This window comes from Agelaius tricolor, unplaced genomic scaffold, assembly GCF_023055355.1.
Source record: "Agelaius tricolor isolate 1412-34295 unplaced genomic scaffold, bAgeTri1.0.p SCAF_27, whole genome shotgun sequence".
Taxonomy (NCBI): domain Eukaryota; kingdom Metazoa; phylum Chordata; class Aves; order Passeriformes; family Icteridae; genus Agelaius; species Agelaius tricolor.
Window position 1 is genome coordinate 942,397 of NW_027269287.1, and position 23,084 is coordinate 965,480.

Consider the following 23,084-nt stretch of genomic DNA (forward strand, 5'->3'; position numbering starts at 1 on the left):
CAGGGGTGTGAACTTCCTCCAGGGTCAATTGGGAAGGAAGAGGAATGACAGAATAAGGAAAGCTCTTGGGCAGTTAATCTCCTTTGATATTGAGCAGTAATGGCTCTTGGCTCACTGGTGATTCATGCACACAGAGGGGGGCCCATGGACTAACTTTCTCCACCCTCCTATCCTCTCTCCTACCTCAAAGGTACACTAAGCTTGACAATGATACTAAATGGGGAGGAGATGTTTGTTTCCTCTAAGGCAGGGAGACCTCAGCAAACTGGAGAACTGGGCAATCGCCAGCTATATGGAGTTCAACAAGGGAAAGAGCTGGATTATGCACCTGGGATGGGGCAACCCTGGATGTGTGGACAGACCAGGGAATGAGATGTTGGAGCGCAGCACTGTGGAAAGGGACCTGGAGATCCTGATCCATGGCAAGCTGAACATGAGCCAGCACTGCCCTGGCAGCCAGGAGGGACATCCCTGTCCTGGGGGCATCAGGTCCAGCATCAGAGGGGATTGTGCTGCTCTGTTTTGCACTGGAGCAACCTCACTTGAGTCCTGGAGGCAGTTTTGGGTGCCTCAGTGTCAGAAAGATCTACAGATATTAGAGAGTCCAAAAAGAGGGCTACAACCCCTGATCAGCTTACCCATGTCCATTGTCTCTGTGTCCAGTGAGCCAGGGTTGTAACTACCCACAGGCAGAGCTAGGAGCTGCTGCCAGAGCGTACCCTTCTAAACAGTTTCATTTCTAATAAATTTCACCTTCTCTGAATTCATCTTCTGAATGAACTTGGATTTGATTCAGGTGAAGAACATTTAAATTATTTTTTCCTGTAATACTAAATAGAGAACAATCTCTCACTTAATGTAATTCTCGAGCACCTAGATATCTGTAGAGTCCAAATTAAACAAACCAAGTTTTTCTTGTGGATGTGTTAATTTAGTCTTATCTGAAATTAACTACTTTTCATCAGTGTATTTATATTTGTACACTACTCACATAACAATAACCTTGAGAGGATTTAATAAAACACCTGTTTTAATGTGTTGATTGCAAAATTATGACAAAAGCAACACACATGATCTATGGGCACAGTAGATTGCCATCCAAAACATAAAATATTGTCCACACCCAGTGGCTCTTAGCAAGAAAAAAAGTAAAGCAAGAGGCTTATAATGTGGAGACACTCTGAAGTCTGCAAGCAAAGCATGCGTGATAAATATGCTAGTTAGAGTTGCAGTACTTGGACTTTACTATTAGTAAATTATCTAAAAAATGAAAAACACCAACAATTCTTTATTATATGGGATATCTGTAACTGAGCAAAAATCATATTCTCAATGAAAAAGCTCCTATTCTTGCATATAGATAGAACAGAATGGAAAGAAATAGACTAGATTATAATAGACTAGAACATTTAAATTTAAAGTGATCTATAAAAATTTTCTATTACCATCTGAAGGTTTTAGGACTTGTCAAAAGTTCAGGTATGTTATCAAAGACATTGTCCAAATGCCTCAGTCACTGACAGACACTGGTCATTGATCACCTTTCTAGGAAGCCTGTTCCAGGGCTTTACCCTCTTACGGGTAAAGAAATTCTTCCCAATATCAACTCTGAACCTTCCTTAGTTCAGCTTTGAACTGTTCCTTCATGTCCTGTCACTGGATCTCCAGGAGAACGGATCAGCACCTCGACATTGGTTTCTCTTGTTTAACTCCATTCTCAACATGCCAGTGCAAACAAGCAGCCTGGAAATGGCGTTTATTTTTATGCCTTCAAAACATTTGGTTTCCTTTGCAGCAAAATCTCATGAGCCTCAGAAGCAGCTTTCCCTCCTGTTCCACACAGATTTTTTCTGGTCTGTATTATTTGTTTTAAATGCAGTAATGTAATTTTACAAAGTGTCTGAACATAGTGATCCTTGCCCACATTTATTTAACTTTGTAGTTTTTCTTTACAGTCTCAGTGTCCCACAGATCATATCTTACTGGAAAATCCTTGATCATACATTGTTTGATAGAGGTAAAGCTAGCATGGAAAAGACCCTGGAGCAGGATTCTTACAGTTAGGGATATCTTCTTGGCTGAAATCTAAACAGGCAGCTATGATTTTGCATTCAGTTGTGGAAACTTCCAAAATTATACTGGAGGTGAAAAAGCAAATTTCCTTTTGCTAGTCATGCTGATGACAAAACAGAAGTCATGCAAGTGGTCATGTGAGACAAGTGTACCTTCACACAATCTCCTCTGCATGTGTGCACTAAAACGGTGATCTAATAAAGTGAAAAGCCTCAGTCCAAGCTGCCAAGGAGCTGGTACGGAACAGTCTTGAGCTTGCAACCAGAGTGGTGAGCTTGACAAGCCCCACTGAAGCTCCATTTTAGCTTCTACAACCTAATTGCATTTGCACAGAATTGAAGCATGGGAAGGGGAATTGTAAAACATGTTTAAAGCACAGCCTGCATGCACATATGAGCTTAGGAGCTGAAGTAACCGTGCCTTCCTGTTAGAAATTTGGCATTAGGAGCCATTCATTTTTCTGTTCTCAAATTCATGGAGATCTCCTTACTTTATATACCTTCCATCACATGGATTAGAAATAAATCTGTCAGGATTTCTCTGAGCAATAATAGGTCTTGGAGTAAAATTATTTGATTTGTTGATTGATGTTATGCTTTATTTGTAGGTAGTCATCTGAATACCTAAACCAGATCTCTGTTGTGGTCTTGTTTTCAGTCTACCTAGGAAAACCAGTGTGAATCAGATGACTTTTAATGCAAAGTGAGCAATGAATATTTATCTTCTGTATGCTAAAGAGTACAGAGACTATATCTGAAAACTGTTAACTGTTAACAGCCAGGAGCTGTTACATTCACAGTAACTGTGACTGATATCTGAAGAATTTTATCTCTAAGAATGGTGCAACAGTAAAGAAGTATTTTTCTAAATGAAGAATTCAAGAAGATTCTTTTTACTAGTCAATCAACCAGTTAATGACAATGCTTTCATAGTGACATCATTGTTTTGATAAGTTGTATCCAAATCAGAAACTAATTTCAGAAATAATAATTTTTGATGTTTCAATTAAGTAAGAACCTGTTCTTCAGATAGATTGCAAAATATGTGTCTTTGTTCACCAAAGACATCTTTCAGCAGAAGAGGGAAATAAAATCACATTGGAGAGGTACAAATCTGGATTTCCTTTATCAGGTTTTCTTTTATAATTTATAGATGACCTAAGGAAATACGAAAACATTTAGTATACAATTCCTCTTGTTAAATGCCTACTTGGAAGACATACTGAAAACAGGGTTTATAGAGGAGGGAAAAAATGAAGCCAGGTTTACAGGTTGGATTAATGAGAACAACATGGTAATGATGCTGTCATAGAGACACACATTTATAAGTATTTTTTGTTCAAGTTGTCTCTGCAAACACTTTTGAAAACTCTTAGGCTTTTATAGTCTGTCTGCTATAAACTCAGGCATTAAACAGGCCCAGAAAAAAGCAATCAAAAAATATTTTTCAGTCCTTGATGTTGACCCACTATTGCAAAATTACTTGGAACTGCTTGAAATGGACCAAAGCTTCCAGTTAAAATTCTGTGCTTCTGGAGGTTAGGGACCCGTGATGCAAACTGATGTCTATGAACACATCTGTGACTTTTGCTGCACACTGCTGTAATGCACGTGGGTTTTTTGGTCTCTGTGAATTACAGCTGTTAGTTATGTTTAGCAACATGCATTGCAGCTGAAGTAAACACAAAATGTCACTGCTGAATAGTTATGGCAATTTCTTTTTCATATAAAGAAATATTTATAAAATATTTATAAAATTATTTTATATTTCATATAAAATAAATAAGGCCAAGACAAAAGCATATCTAGAGATAGTATCTTGAAAACTGTAGAAAAATAATTCAGAGTTCTACCTTCTTTGCTGTTTGAAAAGCACTCTCCTGCTGGTTTAATGTTTTGGCTCAGTGGGGAAAACGGTTCATTTTCTCTGCCTCACTCCCAACTCACACAATAGTTCTGGTAATTTTTGTTGCTGAGGAAAGAGCTGAGGTCTGAGGTCTGTAAAAAGGTACCAGAATGCCTTTTCCTAATACACACAGGGCTGTCCCAAGTAAACTTATTATATTAAACAAGCATTTAGTTTGGCTTCTCCAGGATTCTTTGTGGATTAAAGTGTGTGTTTGACCAGCAAGCTTCCAGACTTCAAGTGCCTTAGCCCCTTTTTCTACTTATTCCACAATTATTATTAGCCATTTGCTAATAATTAGACTAGCAAGAGAAGAACTGAGATTTTAAACAGAAGTGGAGGAGAAATAGATGCTCAAGTTTCACAAGTTCCAGTTTAATATAGGTGAAAAAGGGTTTGGTATCATGGTATCATGGAATGCTTTGGGTTAGAAGTGACTTTAAAGATTATCCAGTTCCAATGGCCTTGCCATTGGGCATAGACACCTTCCTCTATCCCAGGTTACTCAAAGGCCCATCCAGCCTGGCCTTGAACACCTCCAGGGATCACCTCCATCACCACCCTCAGAGGGAAGAATTTTTTCCTAATATCTAATGTAAACCTGCTCTCTTTCAGAGTGAAGCCATTCCCCTTTGTCCTGTCACTACATGCCCTTGTAAATAGTCTCTCTCCATCTTTTTTGTAGAATCCCTTCTGGTACTAGAAAGCCACAATTAGGTCAGAACAAAGATTTCAAAGTTGCAGGCTGAACAATCCAAATTCTCTCTGCCTATATCCTTCTTTACAGCAAAATACACACAACTATGCTAGTCACTATATGAAATAATCACACAAAGCCATAAATTCAAGCATTCATAAATTCATACAGATATTCAGAAAAAAGATTATAGATAGCAATAAAGTTTGAGTCAACAATGTGCCTTGGAAGCCAGGACGGCTAACCATGTCCTGCGGGCATCAATCATGGCATCACCAGCTGGGTAAGGAGGGGGATTGTCCTGCTCCTCTGTGGGCTGGGGGGGCTCACCTCAACTGATGGGGCAGTTTTGGGTGCCACGAAATGAAAATGACATAAAGCTGTCAGAGAGTGTCCAAAGAAGGGACACAGAGCTGGTGAAGGGCCTTGAGGAGAAGCCTTGTGAGGAGTGGCTGAGGGCCCTTGGTCTGTTTAGCCTGGAGGAGACTGAGGGGAGACCTCACTGGGGTCTGAAACTTTCTCCTTGGAAGGGGAAGAGGAGGGGCAGACCCTGATCTCTTCTCTGGGGCGCACAGTGACAAGAAGGGAATGGCTTGAAGTTGTGTCAGGGCAGGTTTAGTCTCGGTATCAGGTAAAGGTTCTTGCCCCAGAGGGTGTTTGGGCACTGGAACAGATTCCTCAGGGCAGTGGTCACAGCACCAGCCTGACCGAGTGGACAATGCTCTCGAGCACATGGTGTGACTTGGGGTGTCCTGTGCAGGGCCAGAAAATTGACTCAATGACCCTGATGGATCAGCACATTTTATGATTCTATGATTGAGATACCCATAAAATATTTTCAACTCTAAGTGATGTAAAGTTAGATTTGAAGTTTTCCCTATCTTCTGCAAATGAACTTTTACCATTTATTTCAGTAGAATTTAAAAAGTCCAAGCTTGTACTTGGACTTCACTAGAAATTATGGTTTCCTCTAGATAAAGCAGATAGTAACTTAGAAATGCAAGACTTAAAGTAATAAATTAACTGAAAGTTTTTACACAGATGTTTGTGTGTTCCATCTTCTTTTTAAAAGAAATAAAAAAATAAATGTGAAATACTGTAGATTTTTGTCAATAATTAGGAAAACAACTGCTCCTCTCTTCATCCTAGATGCTTATCAAGAAATTAAAAAAATTATCAAAGGTATTAATTCTCTCATAAAATATGGGTTTTTTATTTTAAAGAAAGAGAAAAATCAATTTTAGTTTGAAAGACACATTAAAAATGTAAGCCCAAGAGTATGGAATACAAGATTGCAACTCCTAACCTTTTTTTTTCTCATCTATCAGAAAAAATCAAATTAAACCAGTTTGCCTGTAGGGATTTAAACATCATTACAATTCATCTTAATAATGAAGTTAAAATTAACAGAAAGAAGGCAAAATTTAAAAAAAGAAAACACAATGACCAACCCTCAGCCAAAAGCCTTTTCCCTTGCCACCACATGGGTTCATAAAAGAAAAATGAATAAAAGTGTATCTGATAGATATATTTTAAATGAACTTTGAGGTATCAAGAGCATAGATGTCACTGGATTAATGAAACACAAGACTGTGTATACATTTTGCCAATACATTTTCAAAAGCAATAAATGTGTGTTTTCTAAACAAGACACAAAGAATACAAAATAAAAGAATTAAGGTATGAAGCTTTGTAATAATTGTGTTAATAACCATACTTACTCTGAAAATATCTGGTTCCAATGAAGCCTTTTTATTTATTTATCTGCAGAGAAATGGAAGTATAGTGCAGAGGTCAATAAGGGCATCTAATCTATCCAGGCCCCCCATAAATGCTTTAATGAGTTTACTTGCATTCACTGACCTTGGTCATAAATCGTGCTGAGAGTTTTCAATTCCTGCAGTGTGTGAGAGGCACCATACAGCATCAAGCCTGCTGTCTCCCATTCCCTTGGAATGTGCATTAAGCTTATTAGGAATGTTTTAGTTCACAAATTAAGCCCTTTAGGAGAAAAAGGTTGTCACATCCCAGCTATGACAATGATGCTGACAATATTGGATAGTGCTGTAAAGCAGAACGAAGAGAGAGTGCTGGTTGTTTCTACAGCTGTCAGGAAAGATCCCCATCTTGCTAGCTTTTTACCTTGCCTTGACTTCAATTTTTGTAGCATTAAATCATTGTGTACCCATTTTAAACATTCTGCATGCTTTAAACAGACCTGTGGAAAGAAACAGGCGTGTACTCTCTGCCTTGGTGAGAGTGCAAACAGAAAGGAGTCTGACTCTAGGAGGCATTTCCACTTACCCTCCTGCCCTTGCAGCCAAGAAGAATTTTTTTCAGCTACAGCAAAACCAGCAGGGATGACAGAAGTAGAAGTTTATATTTGCTGGAGGGAAATTGCCCTCTCGCAAGTTTCTCCACAGATTCTTTGTGCCTGAGAGTTGCAGGGTTACAAAGTGACTGAGACAGCCCAGCTAAATCTGAAATTACAAATTACTCCAGCAAGGGGCATGTTATAGACAAGACAACACCAGGGGCCATCACTGGAACTGCAGTACACTTTCTATGCTTCTTCCTCATTTTGCAGCAATGCCACATACAGAAGCAACACAAAAAGCTTGAGGTTGACCCCACTGGAAAAACAGATATCTAAAAAGCTTTGCAGTCATCACTGCAAGTGCTTGTTTTGTTATCACTGTCTGATTACCCAGAAGCTCCTATGCCATTAAAGACTGTGGCCAGTTGTGGAATCACATATCCTCTGAACTGAGAGAGAAAGAAGCAGAGAGGGAACAGAGAGGGAAGCTGTGTAGAAGCTGTGGGAAACTTAGAGAAAAGAATTCAAACAATTATCTCTCTTTCTGTTACCATTGTTTTTGGATATGGTTCTCCAGAGTGTGCTATTCATAGTTCACCAACTAGTGTGAGAGAAGATTCCTTAAGGCCAATCAGGTCTTAGGTCCACCATAAGAACTATAAGAACTTTCTATAAGAAAGTTTCTATAAGAACTGTAGATTTCCAATAATAAAGTGTCTTTTCATGCCTTCTAATGTTGGAGTCTCTGTATCACCTTTGGCTGTTCCCGATACCCCTTCAGTGATAGACACTCTTCCTACTTATTTGCCTATTTCACACCTCTTTCCAGCACATGACCTTATTCTCTTTTCAAGTCTTTGTAACAACAGTTTCTTTCACTATGCAGGACAGGTAGCATCTCTGTGGAATTTCTTGCTTCAGAATTGTTTGGATGCTACAAGCTTATGCGTGTCAAAAAAAAAAACCCTTAATGATTTTAAGAAAGAATAATCCACGCAGTCTATTAACCCCATGGGACTGCTGACTTGAATTGCTGAAGACGAGAATAATACTCTGGGTAAGCATTTTTACACTTATTCCTTATATCCTTCCCCATTCATAAGTGACTGGCTACTCTCTGAAACAGGATAAATTGCAGGATGCGCCCTCAATTTCAATGGGGCCAGTTGCTTTTCTTTTTGCCTGTGACTTTTTGAATTGTTGCTTGCTGTTACTAATGAAAGCAGAATTAAGATAAGTGAAAATTTTAGCTGCAAACTGTGCCCATAAATGATCACTGTTCGATTTGTCTTCCCTGACTAGCAGTTTAGGTATAATACTATCATCACTTTTACTGAGACATTAAGTGCTTCACAACTGAAACATTTGCTTTACTGATACATATGCTCAGCAACTACAAGAGATTCCCAATCTGATTCTCACATCTAGGTGTCATTATGCTAGAAACGAAAAGTATGACTGCAAAATTTTTGCTGTTGTTGTTGTTCACTAAGGTTAATGTCTAATTTTTCTCTTCTGAATCCCCTTAAAAATTGAAAATAAAACTTCAAGAAACACAGATCACAGGTTTAGCCGTTTAGCCAGTTTCACTCTTGAGAAGGTGGGCGGGCTCTAATGGCCCTCTTTGAAACGTCTTACATCCTTTTAGATTCTCTACTTGTTCACTGTATTTCTAACACCTTTGTGGTTTGTTTCACAGAGTGAATGCTTAGAAGAGATCTGCAAATCAATGAAACATCTAGAAGTATAAAAAACTGTTGCATTTTAAAAAATCTGGTTTTTTAAAAAAAACTTATCAATACACAACTTTTCTTGGCATTTTCAGCTTTACAAAAGTAAACTGGAAATGTTTTTTCTCTGATTAGCTTTTTTCAAATAATTTTTTTCTAATCCATGTTGCCTACAGCAAAATACTACCTGAAAGATCTGAAGAGGCATAGCAGAGACCAAGCTATTAGCTGTTAGCTGTTAGTAGAGAAGATCCCAGTGGACAGAGAGGCTGTGTTTTGATGGAGCTAGCATAATAAATGGGGATGTCCCTACAGATCAGGTTCTCATTTGCAGTAAATATCCAATGTATTGGTCTTTGCAAATGTTTGACAACATTGCAAGAGCAGAAACTCTCAGTAGATAGAGAAAAGGGCTGCAGATTTTGAACGCCATGTCAGTAGTGCTCATGCTAATGGCAAAGGGAAAAAAACCTGCTGTTTCATATTTACCAAACTTTGCTAAGTGGATCAGCATGATTCTGTCACAATTTCCCACTAACTTCAAACTCACACAGAATCACAGAATCACAGAATCACAGAATTTCTAGGTTGGAAGAGATCTTTAAGATCATCGAGTCCAACCCATGTTCTAACACCTCAACTAGATCATGGCACCAAGTGCCACATCCAGTCTTTTTTTAAACACATTGAGGGATGTGGGTAAAAATCCCTGGGTAGATGATTCCAGTATTTGACCACTCTTTCTGTGAAAAACTTTTTCCTTAATTCTATCCTGTATCTCCCTTGGTGCAGCTTGAGACTGTGTCCTCTTGTTCTGTCTGTTGTTGCCCGGAGAAAGAGACTGACCCCCAGCTCACCACAGTCACCCTTCAGGAAATTGAAGAGAGTGATAAGGTCACCTCTGAGTGTCCTTTTCTCCAGGCTGAACAACCCCAGCTCCCTCAGTCGTTCTTCATACGGCTTGTGTTCCAAGCCCCTCACCAGCCTCGTTGCTCTCCTTTGGACACGCTCAAGCATCTCAACGTCCCTCCTGAACTGAGGGGCCCAGAACTGGACGCAGCACTCAAGGTGTGGCCTCACCAGTGCTGAGTACAGGGAAGAATTACCTCCCTGCTCCTGCTGGCCACACTATTCCTGATACTAGCCAGGATGCCATTGGCCTCCTTGGCCACCTGAGCACACTGCTGGCTCACGTTCAGCCGACTGTCAACCAGCACCCCCAGGTCCCTTTCCTCCTGAGCACTGTCCAGCCACACCGTCCCCAGCCTGTAACGTTGCAGGGGGTTATTGTGGCCAAAGTGCAGGACTCAGCACTTGGACTTACTGAACTTCATCCATTAGATTCTGCCCATCCATCCAACCGTTCCAAGTCCCTCTGCAAAGCCCTCTGTCCCTCTAACAGATCAACACACGCTCCCAGCTTAGTGTCATCTGCAAATTTGCTAATGAAAGACTCTAAACCCTCATCCATGTCATCAACAAAAATATTAAACAGAACTGGCCCCAGCACGGACCCCTGAGGGACACCACTGGTGACTGGCCGCCAGCTGGATGCGGCACCATTCACCACCACTCTCTGGGCCTGGCCAAACAGCCAGTTGCTAACCCAGCAAAGAGTGCTCCTGTCCAAGCTGTGGGCTGCCAGCTTGTCTAGGAGTGTGCTGTTGGAGACAGTGTCAAAGGCCTTGCTGAAATCCAAATAAACATCTACAGCCTTCCCTGTATCCACTAGGCGGGTTACCTGGTCATAATAGGTGACCAGGTTGGTTAAACATGACCTACCCCTCCTAAATCCATGCTGACTGGGTCTGATACCCTGGCCATCCTGTAAATTCTGTGTGATGGCACTTAATATAAACTGGTCCATTATCTTGCCAGGGACTGAGGTCAGGCTGACTGGTCTATAATTACCAGGATCCTCCTTTGCACCCTTTTTGTGAATGGGTATCACATTGGCCAGCTTCCATCTGGAACCTCACCAGTGAGCCAGGACTGTTGGTAAATGATGGAGAGTGGCTTTGCAAGCTCATCTGCCAGCTCTCTCATTACCCTGGGGTGGATCCCGTCTGGTCCCATCGATTTATGAACATCCAAGCATTTCAGTAGTTCTTTGACTGCCTCCTCTTGGATAATGGGGGGACCATTCTGCTCCCTGACACCATCAACCATTCCAGGCAGGCAGGTGTCTTGAGGGCAAGTCATCTTCCCACTAAAAACTGAGGCAAAGCAGGCATTAAGCACTTCTGCCTTCTCATCTGCAGATGCTAACTTCCCTCCCTTGTCCAATAAAGAACAAAGGCTGGTCTTACCCTTCCTTCTAGCATTAAGGTATTTGTAAAAACATTTTTTATTATTCTTTACAGAAGTTGCCATTCTAAGTTCAAAATGAGCTTTAGCCTTCCTAATTTTTTTTCTGCATGCTCCAGCAGCCTTCTTGAATACTTCCTTAGAGACCCGACCCTCCTTCCAATGCTGATACATCCTCTTTTTATTTCTAAGTACCTCCAAAAACTCCTTGCCCAACCAGGCTGGACATTTACCCCATTGACTGATCTTTCTGCACACAGGGACAGTCTTTTCCCGTGCCCTCAAGATCTCTGTTTTGAGGCATGCCCACCTTTCCTGAACTCTTTTGTTTTTAAGGGCTGTTTCCCAAGGGACGCTCTGAATAAGTCTCCTAAACAGGCCAAAGTCTGCCCTCTGGAAGTTCAATGTAAGAGTCTTACTGGTGCTCCTCCTGACTTCACCAAATATTGAGAACTCTATTATTTCATGATCACTCTGCCCCAAGCGACCTCCAACCACCACATCTCCCACCAGCCCATCTCTATTTGCAAACAGCAGGTCTAACATAGCCCCTCCCCTGGTGGGTTCACCCACCAGCTGTGACAGAAAGTTGTCCTCCATACATTCTAAGAATTTCCAGGACTGCCTCTTTACTGCTGTATTAAGTTCCCAGCAGATGTCTGGTAGGTTGAAGTCACCCACAAGAACAAGGGCTGATGAACTTGAAACATTACCTAGCTGCTTATAGAATAAGTCATCTACCTCTTCTTCCTGGTTAGGTGGACAATAACAGACTCCCAGTAGGGTGTCAGCCTTGTTGGCCTTCCCCTTAATTCTTACCCATAGACATTCAACTCCATCTTCCTTAGTTTCAATTTCTATGGCATCAAAAGTCTGCTTAATATAAAGGGCCACCCCTCCTCCTCTTCTTCCTTTCCTGTCTCTTCTGAGGAGCTTGTATCCATCCAGTGCAGCACTCCAGCTATGTGAGTCATCCCACCATGTTTCCGTGATGGCAACTACGTCACAGTTCTGCAGTTGCACCATGGCCTCCAGCTCTTCTTGTTTGTTGCCCAAGCTGTGTGCATTGGTATACATGCATCTCAGCTGGGCTACTGACTTCGCCCCTGACTTAGCCTTGCAAGCCTTGGGCCTGCTTCCAGATAGCTCAGCTGCTCCCCCTTCCCCCTTCAAACCTAGTTTAAAGCCCTCTCAATGAGGTCTGCCAGTTCATGAGCTAAAAACCTTTTGCCTTTAACAGAGAGATGTACCCCATCTGGTTCTAGCAGAACAGATGCTGTAAAAGTTTCCCCATGATCAAAGAATCCAAAATTTTGCCGATGACACCAACCCTTAAGCCACTTGTTGATGATGCGGATTCTCCTGTTTCTTTCTTCATTTTCCTCTGCCACCAAAGGGACTGAGCAGAACACTACCTGTGCTCCTGCCGTATCAAATACCTGACCTAGTACCCTGAAGTCCTTTCTAACTGCCTTGACACTCCTCTTTTCAATCTCATCACTGCCAGCCTGGAGTATCAGCAGTGGGTAATAATCAGAGGGCTGAATCAGCCCAGGAAGTCTCTCAGTGATATTTTGTACCCAGGCCTCAGGGAGGCAACAGACCTCCCTGTAGGATGGGTCTGGTCGACATAGGGGGCCCTCAGTTCCCTTCAAAAGGGAATCACCTACTACGATTACCCTTCTTTTCTTCTTGATGTTAGAGGTAGTGATCCATGTTACAGATGAATCATAATTGGGAGGTTCACAGGGCAGACAATTTTTTCCTAAATCATCTAGTTGGGTCTCTAGATCCAGGACCTCATACCTATTCTGAAGTGGTACCTGGCTGGATGATAGGGATGGGGAGGAGTTTTTGCTATTACCTCCCCAAATGGGGACCCATTTCCACTCCTCTTCATCTACCGGGTGCCCTTCTATTGCCTGAGAGCATATAAGTCCTCAGTCTGTCGGTCGAAGGCCTCCCTTAAAGATGGAAGGGCTGAGCTCCACCAGTCTATTTCCCTTTCACTTTCCCTGATACTCCTTAACCTTTCAACTTCCTCCCTAAGCTCAGTCCCCAGTGAAAGGAGGTCATTCACTTGTTTACACCGCAGGCAGGTCCCCTCCACAACACTCCCTGAAGCCACCGATAAGCTCAAACACTCTGGGCACAGATGGGTCTGTACAGACACATCCTTTTTGGAGGGCTCGACTTGGTCACTTACACTTGTACCAGCCACAGTTCTTGACCGTGTAGAAACCATTATGAACAGACACCTCAAACACAACCAGGCAGCAGAAAGACCTCAAAGAACACAGAGGACTCCTTACTAGCAAGAGAGCTGGTAACCCTGCCTGCTTGCCCTGCCTGCGCAAACTGCCGCGCAAACTGCCTTGTATACGCCCCAGAGACTCACCACACCCCTGTTTGCCCGCTCCAGGTCGCCGCGCTCCCCAGAGGCCCCCTAAAATCAGCCACTCAGCAGCAACACAGGAAGCTCCACCCCTAAAAAAACCAAAAAAACCCAAAAAACCAGGGGAGAGCGCGAAAGCAGTCCCCCACTACCACAAATTATGCAGTTGAGTTTCCCGCATTTGGGGAAATCCCAGGGGTCAGCACATCCCGGAGTGCAAGGAAAGAGCCTCGCCCTGGGAAAACCACCTGCCTGATCATGGTGTCTCCCCTGCCAGGTAAGTATAAGTAGTCAGTATAAGTAGTCACAGTTTTAGTCTAAAGGAGGAAGAGAGGATACATCCCATGACTGCAGGGAATTGTAATTTTCAATAGAAGGAGCACTTATTAATTTCATTTATCTTTTCCGAGGCAGTTATGCACAGAAAATAAAGCAACAGCAGTGTGTGGGTCTCTTTCATGGCAACTAGTTTATTGCTGTTAACTACTTTGAAGGGTTGGAACAGTACTTCTAAATTTATTATCAGAATAATTAAGGACATATATAAAACTAATGAGAAGTGATGCTGTTCTAAACACTTCAGAACAAAAACTTACAATTTTTTATTAGAATCACAGAATCCATTAGGTTGGAAACAACCTTGGAAGTCATCAAGTCCAACCAATGACTGAATACCACCATGTCAACTAGACCAGGGCATTGGGTGCCACATCCAGTCTTCCCTTAACCACCTCTGGGCTTAGTGACTTCACCACCTCCCTGGGCAGCCCATTCCAGTGCCTAATCACCCTTACCAAGAAGAAATTTCTCCTAATGCTTGACCTAAACCTCACCTGGTCCAGTTTGAGATGGTGTCCTCTCATCCTCTCTCTGGATCTGTGGGAGAACAGAACAATCCTTACCTGTGGGAGAGCAGATTAACCTAACCCAATTCCTTAGTTGTGGAGAACAATAAGGTCACCCTGACCCTCCTTTTCTCCCTCAGCTGTGCCTCAACAGACTTGTGCTCTAGACTCTTCCCCAGCTCTGTTTCTTTCTCTGAACTCTCTCCAGCACCACCATCCTTCCAGAATTTAAAGGCCCAGAACTGAACACAGAATTCAAGGTGTCACCCCACTGGCATTCAGTACAGGGAAAGAATCTTTTCCTTGGTCCTGCTGCCCCTCTATTGCTGACACAGGCCAGGATGCCCTTGGCCTTCCTGACCACCTGGGCACAGCTGGCTTGTGTTCAGACACTGTTGACCAGCAGCCACATGTCCTTTTTCCACGCAGCAGCTTTCCAGCCTCTCTGCCCCAGCCTATAATGCTGCAGGGGTTGTTGTGGCCTGAGATTATTTTTATCCTGACATTTCTGTCATCAGTGTTATCACTGGTGACCTGCACAACCAGCAGTGGCTTGAATTAGTCCAGAGAGTCTTATGGTAGTATCCCTTGCCCAAGGGAGGTAGTAGACTTCCCTGTGGGCTGGGTCTATTCAGCACAGAGGGTTCTCAGTTCCCCTCAGAAGGGAATTACCCACTACAGCCTTCTTTTCCTGTTACCTGTATAATGATCCATCCAGTTGCCTGTGCTAATCTGGGAGACCCCTCAGATGGACCTTCGTGTCCACTGTCATCTGCCAAGTTCCAGGCCCTTATACCTATTTTCTAAGGGCTCCTGGGAAGACAAGGGAGACTGGGAGGGGACTCTTTAACCTCTGTGAGTGGGGACCTGTTTCAATTCACCATCATCTTTCAGGTCTCTTCCTACAGTCTGATGGCAAGAAAGTCGTGGCTCCTCCAATCCATGCTGAGTTTGCATCCGCTGTGTTTTTCTCATGGTGGAAGGGTGTGACCTTACCACTATCTTTCTCACTCCCTTACACTCCTCAGTCTCTTCTTTACACTCCTCTTTACACTCTTCTTCTACATCCACACCTCCACTTTAAGCCCTACCACTGGGTAGAGCAGATAATCCACTGTTCCCACCACACAGAGGTGTCTTTTCCATTGTCTTCTAACCCTAATGCTGGGCTTGAGCCCTCCCTGCAGCCACAGACCTGAGCAGCTGCTGCTTCTTGGAGAGCTCTGTCTGGGTCATCATGCTCCTGCTAGCAAAGGCTTTCAATCATTTGTGAAACACTGCTTATCTATTCCAGTCAGTTCCAAAGGCAGAGTGCACAGAGCATTCCTTGTAATGATCAGTTCTTCTGGTACTAACTGATGTTTAATTTGTGGCAAAGTGACGTACTCGAGTCTTCCAGAAAATCTGTATCCAGAATTATTCACTTTCAACCTAAACAGTTCAATAAGTAGAATAGAATAAAACCAAGTAATCAGCTAACAAGTATTTTTGCTTCAGCAGGCTTTGGATTTTCTCCAGGCTACCAGGAGCAAGGAAGATGCTGGTGCAGCAAGGAAGCCATTCCCATATAATTACTGAAGCCTGGACCCAGTAGGACCCAATGTTGTTTCAGAATATCTAGTTACTGTTACATTTCTAATCTTAGGAGAGCAGGGTGCTCTGTTTGACTGGTAGCTGGCTCAGCGTGACAACAATTCTGACTTGAGCACATAAAAGCTATCATAATATAAATATCCAATAGCTTTGATTTGATAGCTCTGCTGCCTGTGTATAAAATGACCAATGTTCTGTCTTCACACTCCCAGTAAAAAAAAATTGTTAATGCATAACAACCAAGGGTCTGCTTAATGAAACAGAGCTGATTATTCAGTGAAAATTGACTTTTGTTATTAACGAACCCAAAGAAATACAAGCTCTGATTTGTAATATAGCCATGATCTCAGAAATAGTATTTTAAAACTTTATATATAGTGCAGTTCAACACCTTCCAAGAAGCAGTAGTAGTCTTTTGTGTGTAACAGTAGCAGCAACCACTGTGGCAAAAATTATTGGAATGTTTCTGTTTCAGACTTGGAAAGGTCTTGTATGCCTAAAAGCCTCTACTTTCTTCCAGCTATATTGGTTTTTTAATAAAATATTTTTCCTTAATCGTCTTACCTGCTTTGTAAGTCTTTTTGATATTCACTAACCTGATACTGGTCTTGCAGATTTTAATCTACTTTTTCAATGCAAAATGTCAGGTCAATCACAACAGGGCAAAAAAGACAAAAAAGGCAAAGAAGGTTAGCAAGAATGAGTCCCCATCTGTGTGTTATTTGGAGTCTTAAAGACAACAAATGTAGATTTGGACATATTCAGGTATATGTATAAAAAAATGTGACTTAACTCCTGAAATCTTGATCCTGTGGGCAAAAAGAGTGGGGAAAAGAAGTCCTTATGGTTAGTGGGACAAAAGAATTGAATCCAGTGCACTATGAGAGGTTTTAATGCTGAGGCTTTCCACTCCTCACTGATACATTTATTTTATTATAAATGGCAAGAAACTATGGAAAAGCTCTACCGCACAATATAGTGATTGTTCATAAAGAGAGACTTTTCTGTATTTTCTATTCTGCAGAGGGTAAACCTGACATTAAAATCAACATGCTTTTATTCAGTTGTTTAATCCCTCGATTTACATTTAGAAAATATAATAATATAGCAATATCAGAAAGGAATAATAATGTTTATTTTGCTACACATGAATGATTTCTGAATGTGCATGAGACTCTGATGTGCTTTTGATTTTTCATTCACTGCTAGGGATTTTAGAGTTTTTCATGGCACCACTGTTTTCAATCTCAGCAGAAACACTGAAATAAATTATCTGCCTTTAAAGTGTGAAGTATTTGCAGTGCTGCTTATGATTGTATTGAGTAAAAACATAGCGATTTTTTTTCCGTGAATAAATTAAGGTATATAATCAGCAGGTGAGTGAGAGAAGATCAGTTGAAGAAGGAAAAGAACAGGAAGAAAAATTCCAAAAGTTCCCAGAGTCCCTCCTCAGTCTACCCCAAGTATAAACCCCAAGTATAAACCCCAAGTATAAATTTTTAAAAATAAGAAAAGCCTGTAAATGTATCTAAAAATATCAAATTGAGTGTAATTTGGTCAATATTAATTTGAGTGAAAACCATATTTCCTGTGTCTGAGTTATTCATGCCTTTAAAGTAACATTCTGAAAAAATGAGCAGTGTTACTTTCAGCAAATCCTTGGGTTTTGTTGCTAAACTGATAACAGTAGTTTGTGGTGTAATTAAGTTATTTCTCCTGCAGGGATGTAAATACTTATATTTATGGGTTTTGCACTCTATAGGCCTGAAAATCAATGATGGAACTTCAAGTGTGTGAGTTATTTACTGATTTGAATTCAAATTTCTTGTAACTCATGTCCCTGTATTTTAAAATCACTTACAAATTTACTTACTAAAAGAAATCACAGTTTTGAAAAATGAACATGTGTTTTGGGCAGCTATATAGATTAGTTTGTACTGTAAGCAAAGTTTTATGTTGAAAATAATTCGATTGTTATGATTACAGATATTTAAGCACATGTATTAAGCATTATTAGTCTGTTTAACGTATATTCTAGAATTGTATTAATTTTTTCACCTTAGCTGTTGTTTTTCATTAACAAAAGTAGTAATTGACACTGATTATCAAGTTGCACTGGCTTGGAAGTATTATTATGTTTTGGCATATTCTTTAACTTTTGTTTGAATTTACTTACAATCTGCAAGAGAGAAGTTCATGCGGAGTAGATTCCTGAATGAAAGATGAAGTATTATTCTCTTTTGTTTTGCTTTGTTATGAGCTTATAGCAATAAACCTGGTTCATTACCTGAAGCTAACCTTCACAGTTCATTATTCTTAAAATAAAGACCACAAATAATTACTATTATTTATCTGAAGTTTTAGAAAGAAAAGGATGTTTGCTTGGCTACTGTTGTGTTGGATTATCTCTTCAGGTATGTTGTTGAAAGTTAAATAATACATTGAAATATGGAGAGTACTAAATAATGCAGGTTTGCAGGATATGAGTTTCCTTATGTTAAGCAAGAGATTGCTCTTGAACAGAAAGTTGTAACTGGAATAAAAATAAAGAATCTTTTATTTTAGTCAAGAAAAAGAATTCATTAACTTTCCAAATTAGTTATCATACCTATATGCTAGATAAATATTGAGACAACTCTTTAAAAATGCATGATGTATGCATTATGTATTATATATCAACACATGAACAAATACAGGAAAAGATAATAATTTATTTTGTGCCATAGTTGAATTACAAAATACTTATGGGAGAATTTACCTTCTTTACAATTTGATCAAGTAGCATTATATTGCTTAAGCATAATTTCTTCAAGACCTTTGAACTGCTTTGTATTTTTTTATGAATTCAGTGTCATGTCCCTGCCTTGGTTTGTAACTCAGATAAAATATAGTATTTAGAGAGTTAACTGCAGCAATAATTTATTTTTCTCTTTCTGAATAAACAAAAATCTTCAATATTGTACCTAAATAATCTTTTTAGTCCTTTTAGAAATATAGGAATTATAATATAGGAATATAGGAAATATAGTAATTGTAGATGGCTAAATAATTTTTCTTTCAACATAACATCTGGGAACTCATCAGAATGGACTCTCCATTCCTGAGAGGTGAGGGGCCCCAAGTGCTGGGCCACATTTGTCATGCTGGTAACCCTTTGGAGCACAGCTCTGTTTGGATGTTTACCATCTGTCAATGGATCAGAGAGTTCCTGGACAAAGCTGAGGACATTCCAGGACTCATTCCAATATATCTTGTTGTGAGCAGTGCTTTACAGCCTGATTTTGTGATCAGTCAATGACCTCTACTTTTTACTCTTCAGTAGCCCTTGAGTGTCATGCTCAGCATCTCCAGCTCTTTGGAGATGACCCTGCAGCATTTTTAGTTACCAGGGTCACATGCTGAGCCATGCAGCCCATGTTGCCCTGTCCCAGTTAACTACCAATAACAATATAATCTTTAATTCAACATTAATGAAATATTTATTAATTTTCTGCAAAATTTTTGATTTTTGGCACCTTTACGGTGTCTCACTGATATTCATAGCTGAGTTTCAAATTCTGGATTTTAACTTCTGATGACACTTATGTCTCCTAAATTTTATTTTCTGTTTGCACTTTCCTGCTTAATTTTTTTAGGGTAACACCTGCATTTCTGTAATTTTTTCCAATATTTTCCCACCCATCTGGCAAAAATAATACTAAATATTTCACTCCCACATACTTTGCTTTATTTCTAGGAGGCAAAGTTATTTAAATATGCTTACCCAAATAGGTGTCATAACTTTTAGTCCAAGACATAAAAATTTTCCCATTAGCAATTCAGAAAGCACATTTTTCTAGACTATATGGTGTTGTTTGATAAGACAGCAGGAAAGAAGCTATTTTCTGATTTAAAGATAGTTTATCTTCGTTGACAGTTTTCTTCCCAGTTAAAAAAATGTATTGGAAAATACTGTCTTCTCAAATTCAGCACAGATTGTGGTAGGCAGATAAGTACCTAAATATTATTGATCTCATAACTTTTGTGTGTTCATCAGGGTCAATTAACAGAAATTAATTCACAGAGTAACACACATATCACAAAGTTAAGCCTTAAATTTAAAATGTTGCCTGTATGTCACTGACAAATTATAGATAAATTTTGCCTATGCTCATAATGAATCTTCAAATTGTCAAAATACTTTTACCAAAGAAAGGATTTCAAAAAATCAATAATCTACTTGTCATGGGCATGATGACTATTTCAAGCAATGTCCTGGTGCACAAATGAGATCATTCATGCAAACGTCCTTTTCAGCCTTCTTCCCCTTCCCCATCCTCCTCTGAGCACAATAAAATTAATTCTTAATTAAATTAAGAATGACACAGAACTCAGCCATGGTGCATTTCTTAGAGCACTAAAAGCATCCGGTGACTATTAACACAATTAAGAACTAGACTCAAATAAATGGATTGTTTTTTCTGATAAATGCTGCTAAATTTTTTATACTTTAACTATCCCAGATCAGATTAAAGCAGCAAGTAACAGCTGCATAACCATTATTTTTCAGTTTTGTCAGTTCATGAAGACCAATAGTTTGCATTGATGTGTTTGCAGTAATTATTTGCAGCGCATACCATTTATGTTTTTTCTTATACTGACTTGTATGTACTTACCTGTGCTTCAGATTAATCTTCAAATTATTCTGTGCATGTTTGGTCACAAAGTGATAATAATTGACATTCAGCTACTGCATATTTTAAGACGTGGGAGCTCTAGTGTGGTGGGCTAGTGCTGCCTGCTTTGCTCTCAGCTAGAAGCTGCTGGAATGCATTAAAGCTGCGCTGCCAGATAAATGTAACTGTGTCCTGCATACTGGAGCACTTGGTTCCCAGGACAGCTGCATGTCTCCTTCTTACTGATGGTGTTCACACCAAAGGGATATTGAATAGGGTTTCATGAACTACTTTAAGGCAGTGAAGATGCCAAACAGTTTTGCATGTTTTTCTGGTGCAGATTGCAAAGTGTTTTAGGGAGGAACACTGATGCTGTTACTGTCTCTGATAGGTGTTTTCCACCTGAAGTCACATCTGATAGGGCACTCATGGGTGACAGGAAATATATCTTAGCTAAGGATCAACTGATCAATGAATAGTCACTGAGACATTATTATTATTATTAGGTACACCTAATAATTTATGTATTATTTATGAGGGTCACAGATGATCGAGAGCATGATATTGAGCACAGGGGATGTAGCAGCTGAAAGCTACCAGTTTGGTGATGGGGTAAGGGGACTGTGGGAGCTGTAATCATACTGCACAATGCTGGGAGCTCAGTTTTATTGTGATTTCATAGAGATGATAAAACACAGCCAGTCAAAGTGCATCAGGATTCTTCTTTTCCTCCCCATGCTGACTGAGTGGAAACACAGGTAGCTGTTTCCTTAAAAAGCTGTTAAGCCTGGTGGTAGTTTATGAAGAGCAGAGCAGCTCTTGGTTCAGCCTGCCTCACTGCTATTTTCTGCAAAGACAATGCATAAATACAAATGCTTACATTTTCATTGTTTTTTATTTAGTCACGTGCTTAAATATATCTGAAACATTTTACTGAAATGTTTGCAGTAATAGCTGAAAGAGTAATAATTTCCCTAACAACTCTCTGGACAAGATAGGGATCTTCCCTAGAAAAGACTGCAAAATTTACCCTAAGATATAAAATTATATTGTTAAATTGTCACAAAGTTTTCTTTTTTTTGTGTTGTGTTTGTAATTTCTTTCTAACTCAGATAAACTTCATGGCCAATGAAGGGACTCATTTTATATGCAGTGGAAGTCTTGGCTCTGAGTTTATAGATTGTATTCCTCAAAGGGTCCTCATTCAAATCAGAATTTCAAATAGGTTCACATTAAAGACAGAATTCGAACTGGTGAGTCTTCCTGTAATTAACTGTGATAACACAGGGGATGTGGAATGCCCTTTAAAACATAGCTGTAGGCTTGCAGCTGTCTTAATGGGATGTGCTATAGTTCAGTCACTGTAGTATGTATTATGATTTAACAGACCAAAACACATTTTCAAGAGATTGACATGCATGCACATTTTGCGATGTGGCAAAATTCAATCAGCTGAGAAAATAACCAGCTCTTCTCAAGCTTTTTTAAAAGCATCAGCAGTCATGTTGACATTACTAGAGTCTGGCTAAAATGTTACAAATTTCAATATTACTAGACACAAGTGAGGTTTAAAAAGACAGAGGAATAGCCAATCAACTTCCACTTAGTATTTTACAGACTGATGCACTAGGGTGATGCACTGATTTCAGGAAAATGGCTCCTTTGCCTCTCAGCTTCCTCCTCCGCTGCTTACAACAGACTACCCTCAGCTTGTGCTTCAGCCTTATCAAATCTGTATGGTTTCTCCATTCAGAATAAATAACAGCCTGCAGGATGAACTTGCAATTAAAATGATAGGTGAACTTGTTTATTTAATCAAAGAAGCACACAGCTGTAACAATAAAATTTGCAAATACCATCCACAGGGAGATCTAGACAGTATGCTGAGGGTTCATAAGATGACATAAGGAGTTCTCACAGCAAACTTGGTGCTATTTAAGCCAAAGACATTCTGAGCATGAGCCTTTAAGAGAAGAAAGTATATATGTTTTCCTGAACATTGCCGAGAGAACTTCACAAGATGGGAGCAGGCTGGTAGTAGAACAATAAGTGTCAACAGTAGATGGATTAATTGGCCATAACCTACTGCCTCATGAATGCCAGGGGACAGCAGCAATGTCGGAATTGCCTTGAGGTTCTTGCCCTAATGAGGAACTGTGGAATAAGTTTCCTGTCTGCATTTTCCTCACGGGAGTACTTCACCCTCTAATGCTTCAGGAGCTTGAAAAGACAATGACTGATAATGTCTCACTCAAATTTAGATTCACAGGTAACAAAGCCAAAGCTAAGCCTATTTTTCTACCTCATTTCAATTGCAGCCTTAATAGTATTTATTTGTAATTTCTAGAAAAAACCTACAAAGAAATCTATGTTCTGTTGCATACTTATATATAGGGTTATAAATCCTGAGGCAATAATGTTTTCCTTAGAGAGATATCAGATGAATTAATAGAAAAAATTATGGTGAGAATTGTATGCCTGAGAGTCCTGAGGTGGCTTTTTCTAACCTGAGATACTGTCAGACAAGACACTTTCCTCAGTCACTGTGTTCGTGCCTTAAAAGAACC

At 40.1% G+C, this 23,084-nt stretch overlaps 1 non-coding gene across 1 annotated transcript; it reads right to left on the reverse strand.

The window, feature by feature from the left end:
- Positions 1-13,544: 13,544 nt before the first annotated feature.
- LOC139600513 (U1 spliceosomal RNA) lies at positions 13,545-13,709 on the reverse strand. Its single transcript, XR_011682589.1, has one exon. It is a non-coding gene; the product is annotated as a U1 spliceosomal RNA (small nuclear RNA).
- Positions 13,710-23,084: the final 9,375 nt, after the last annotated feature.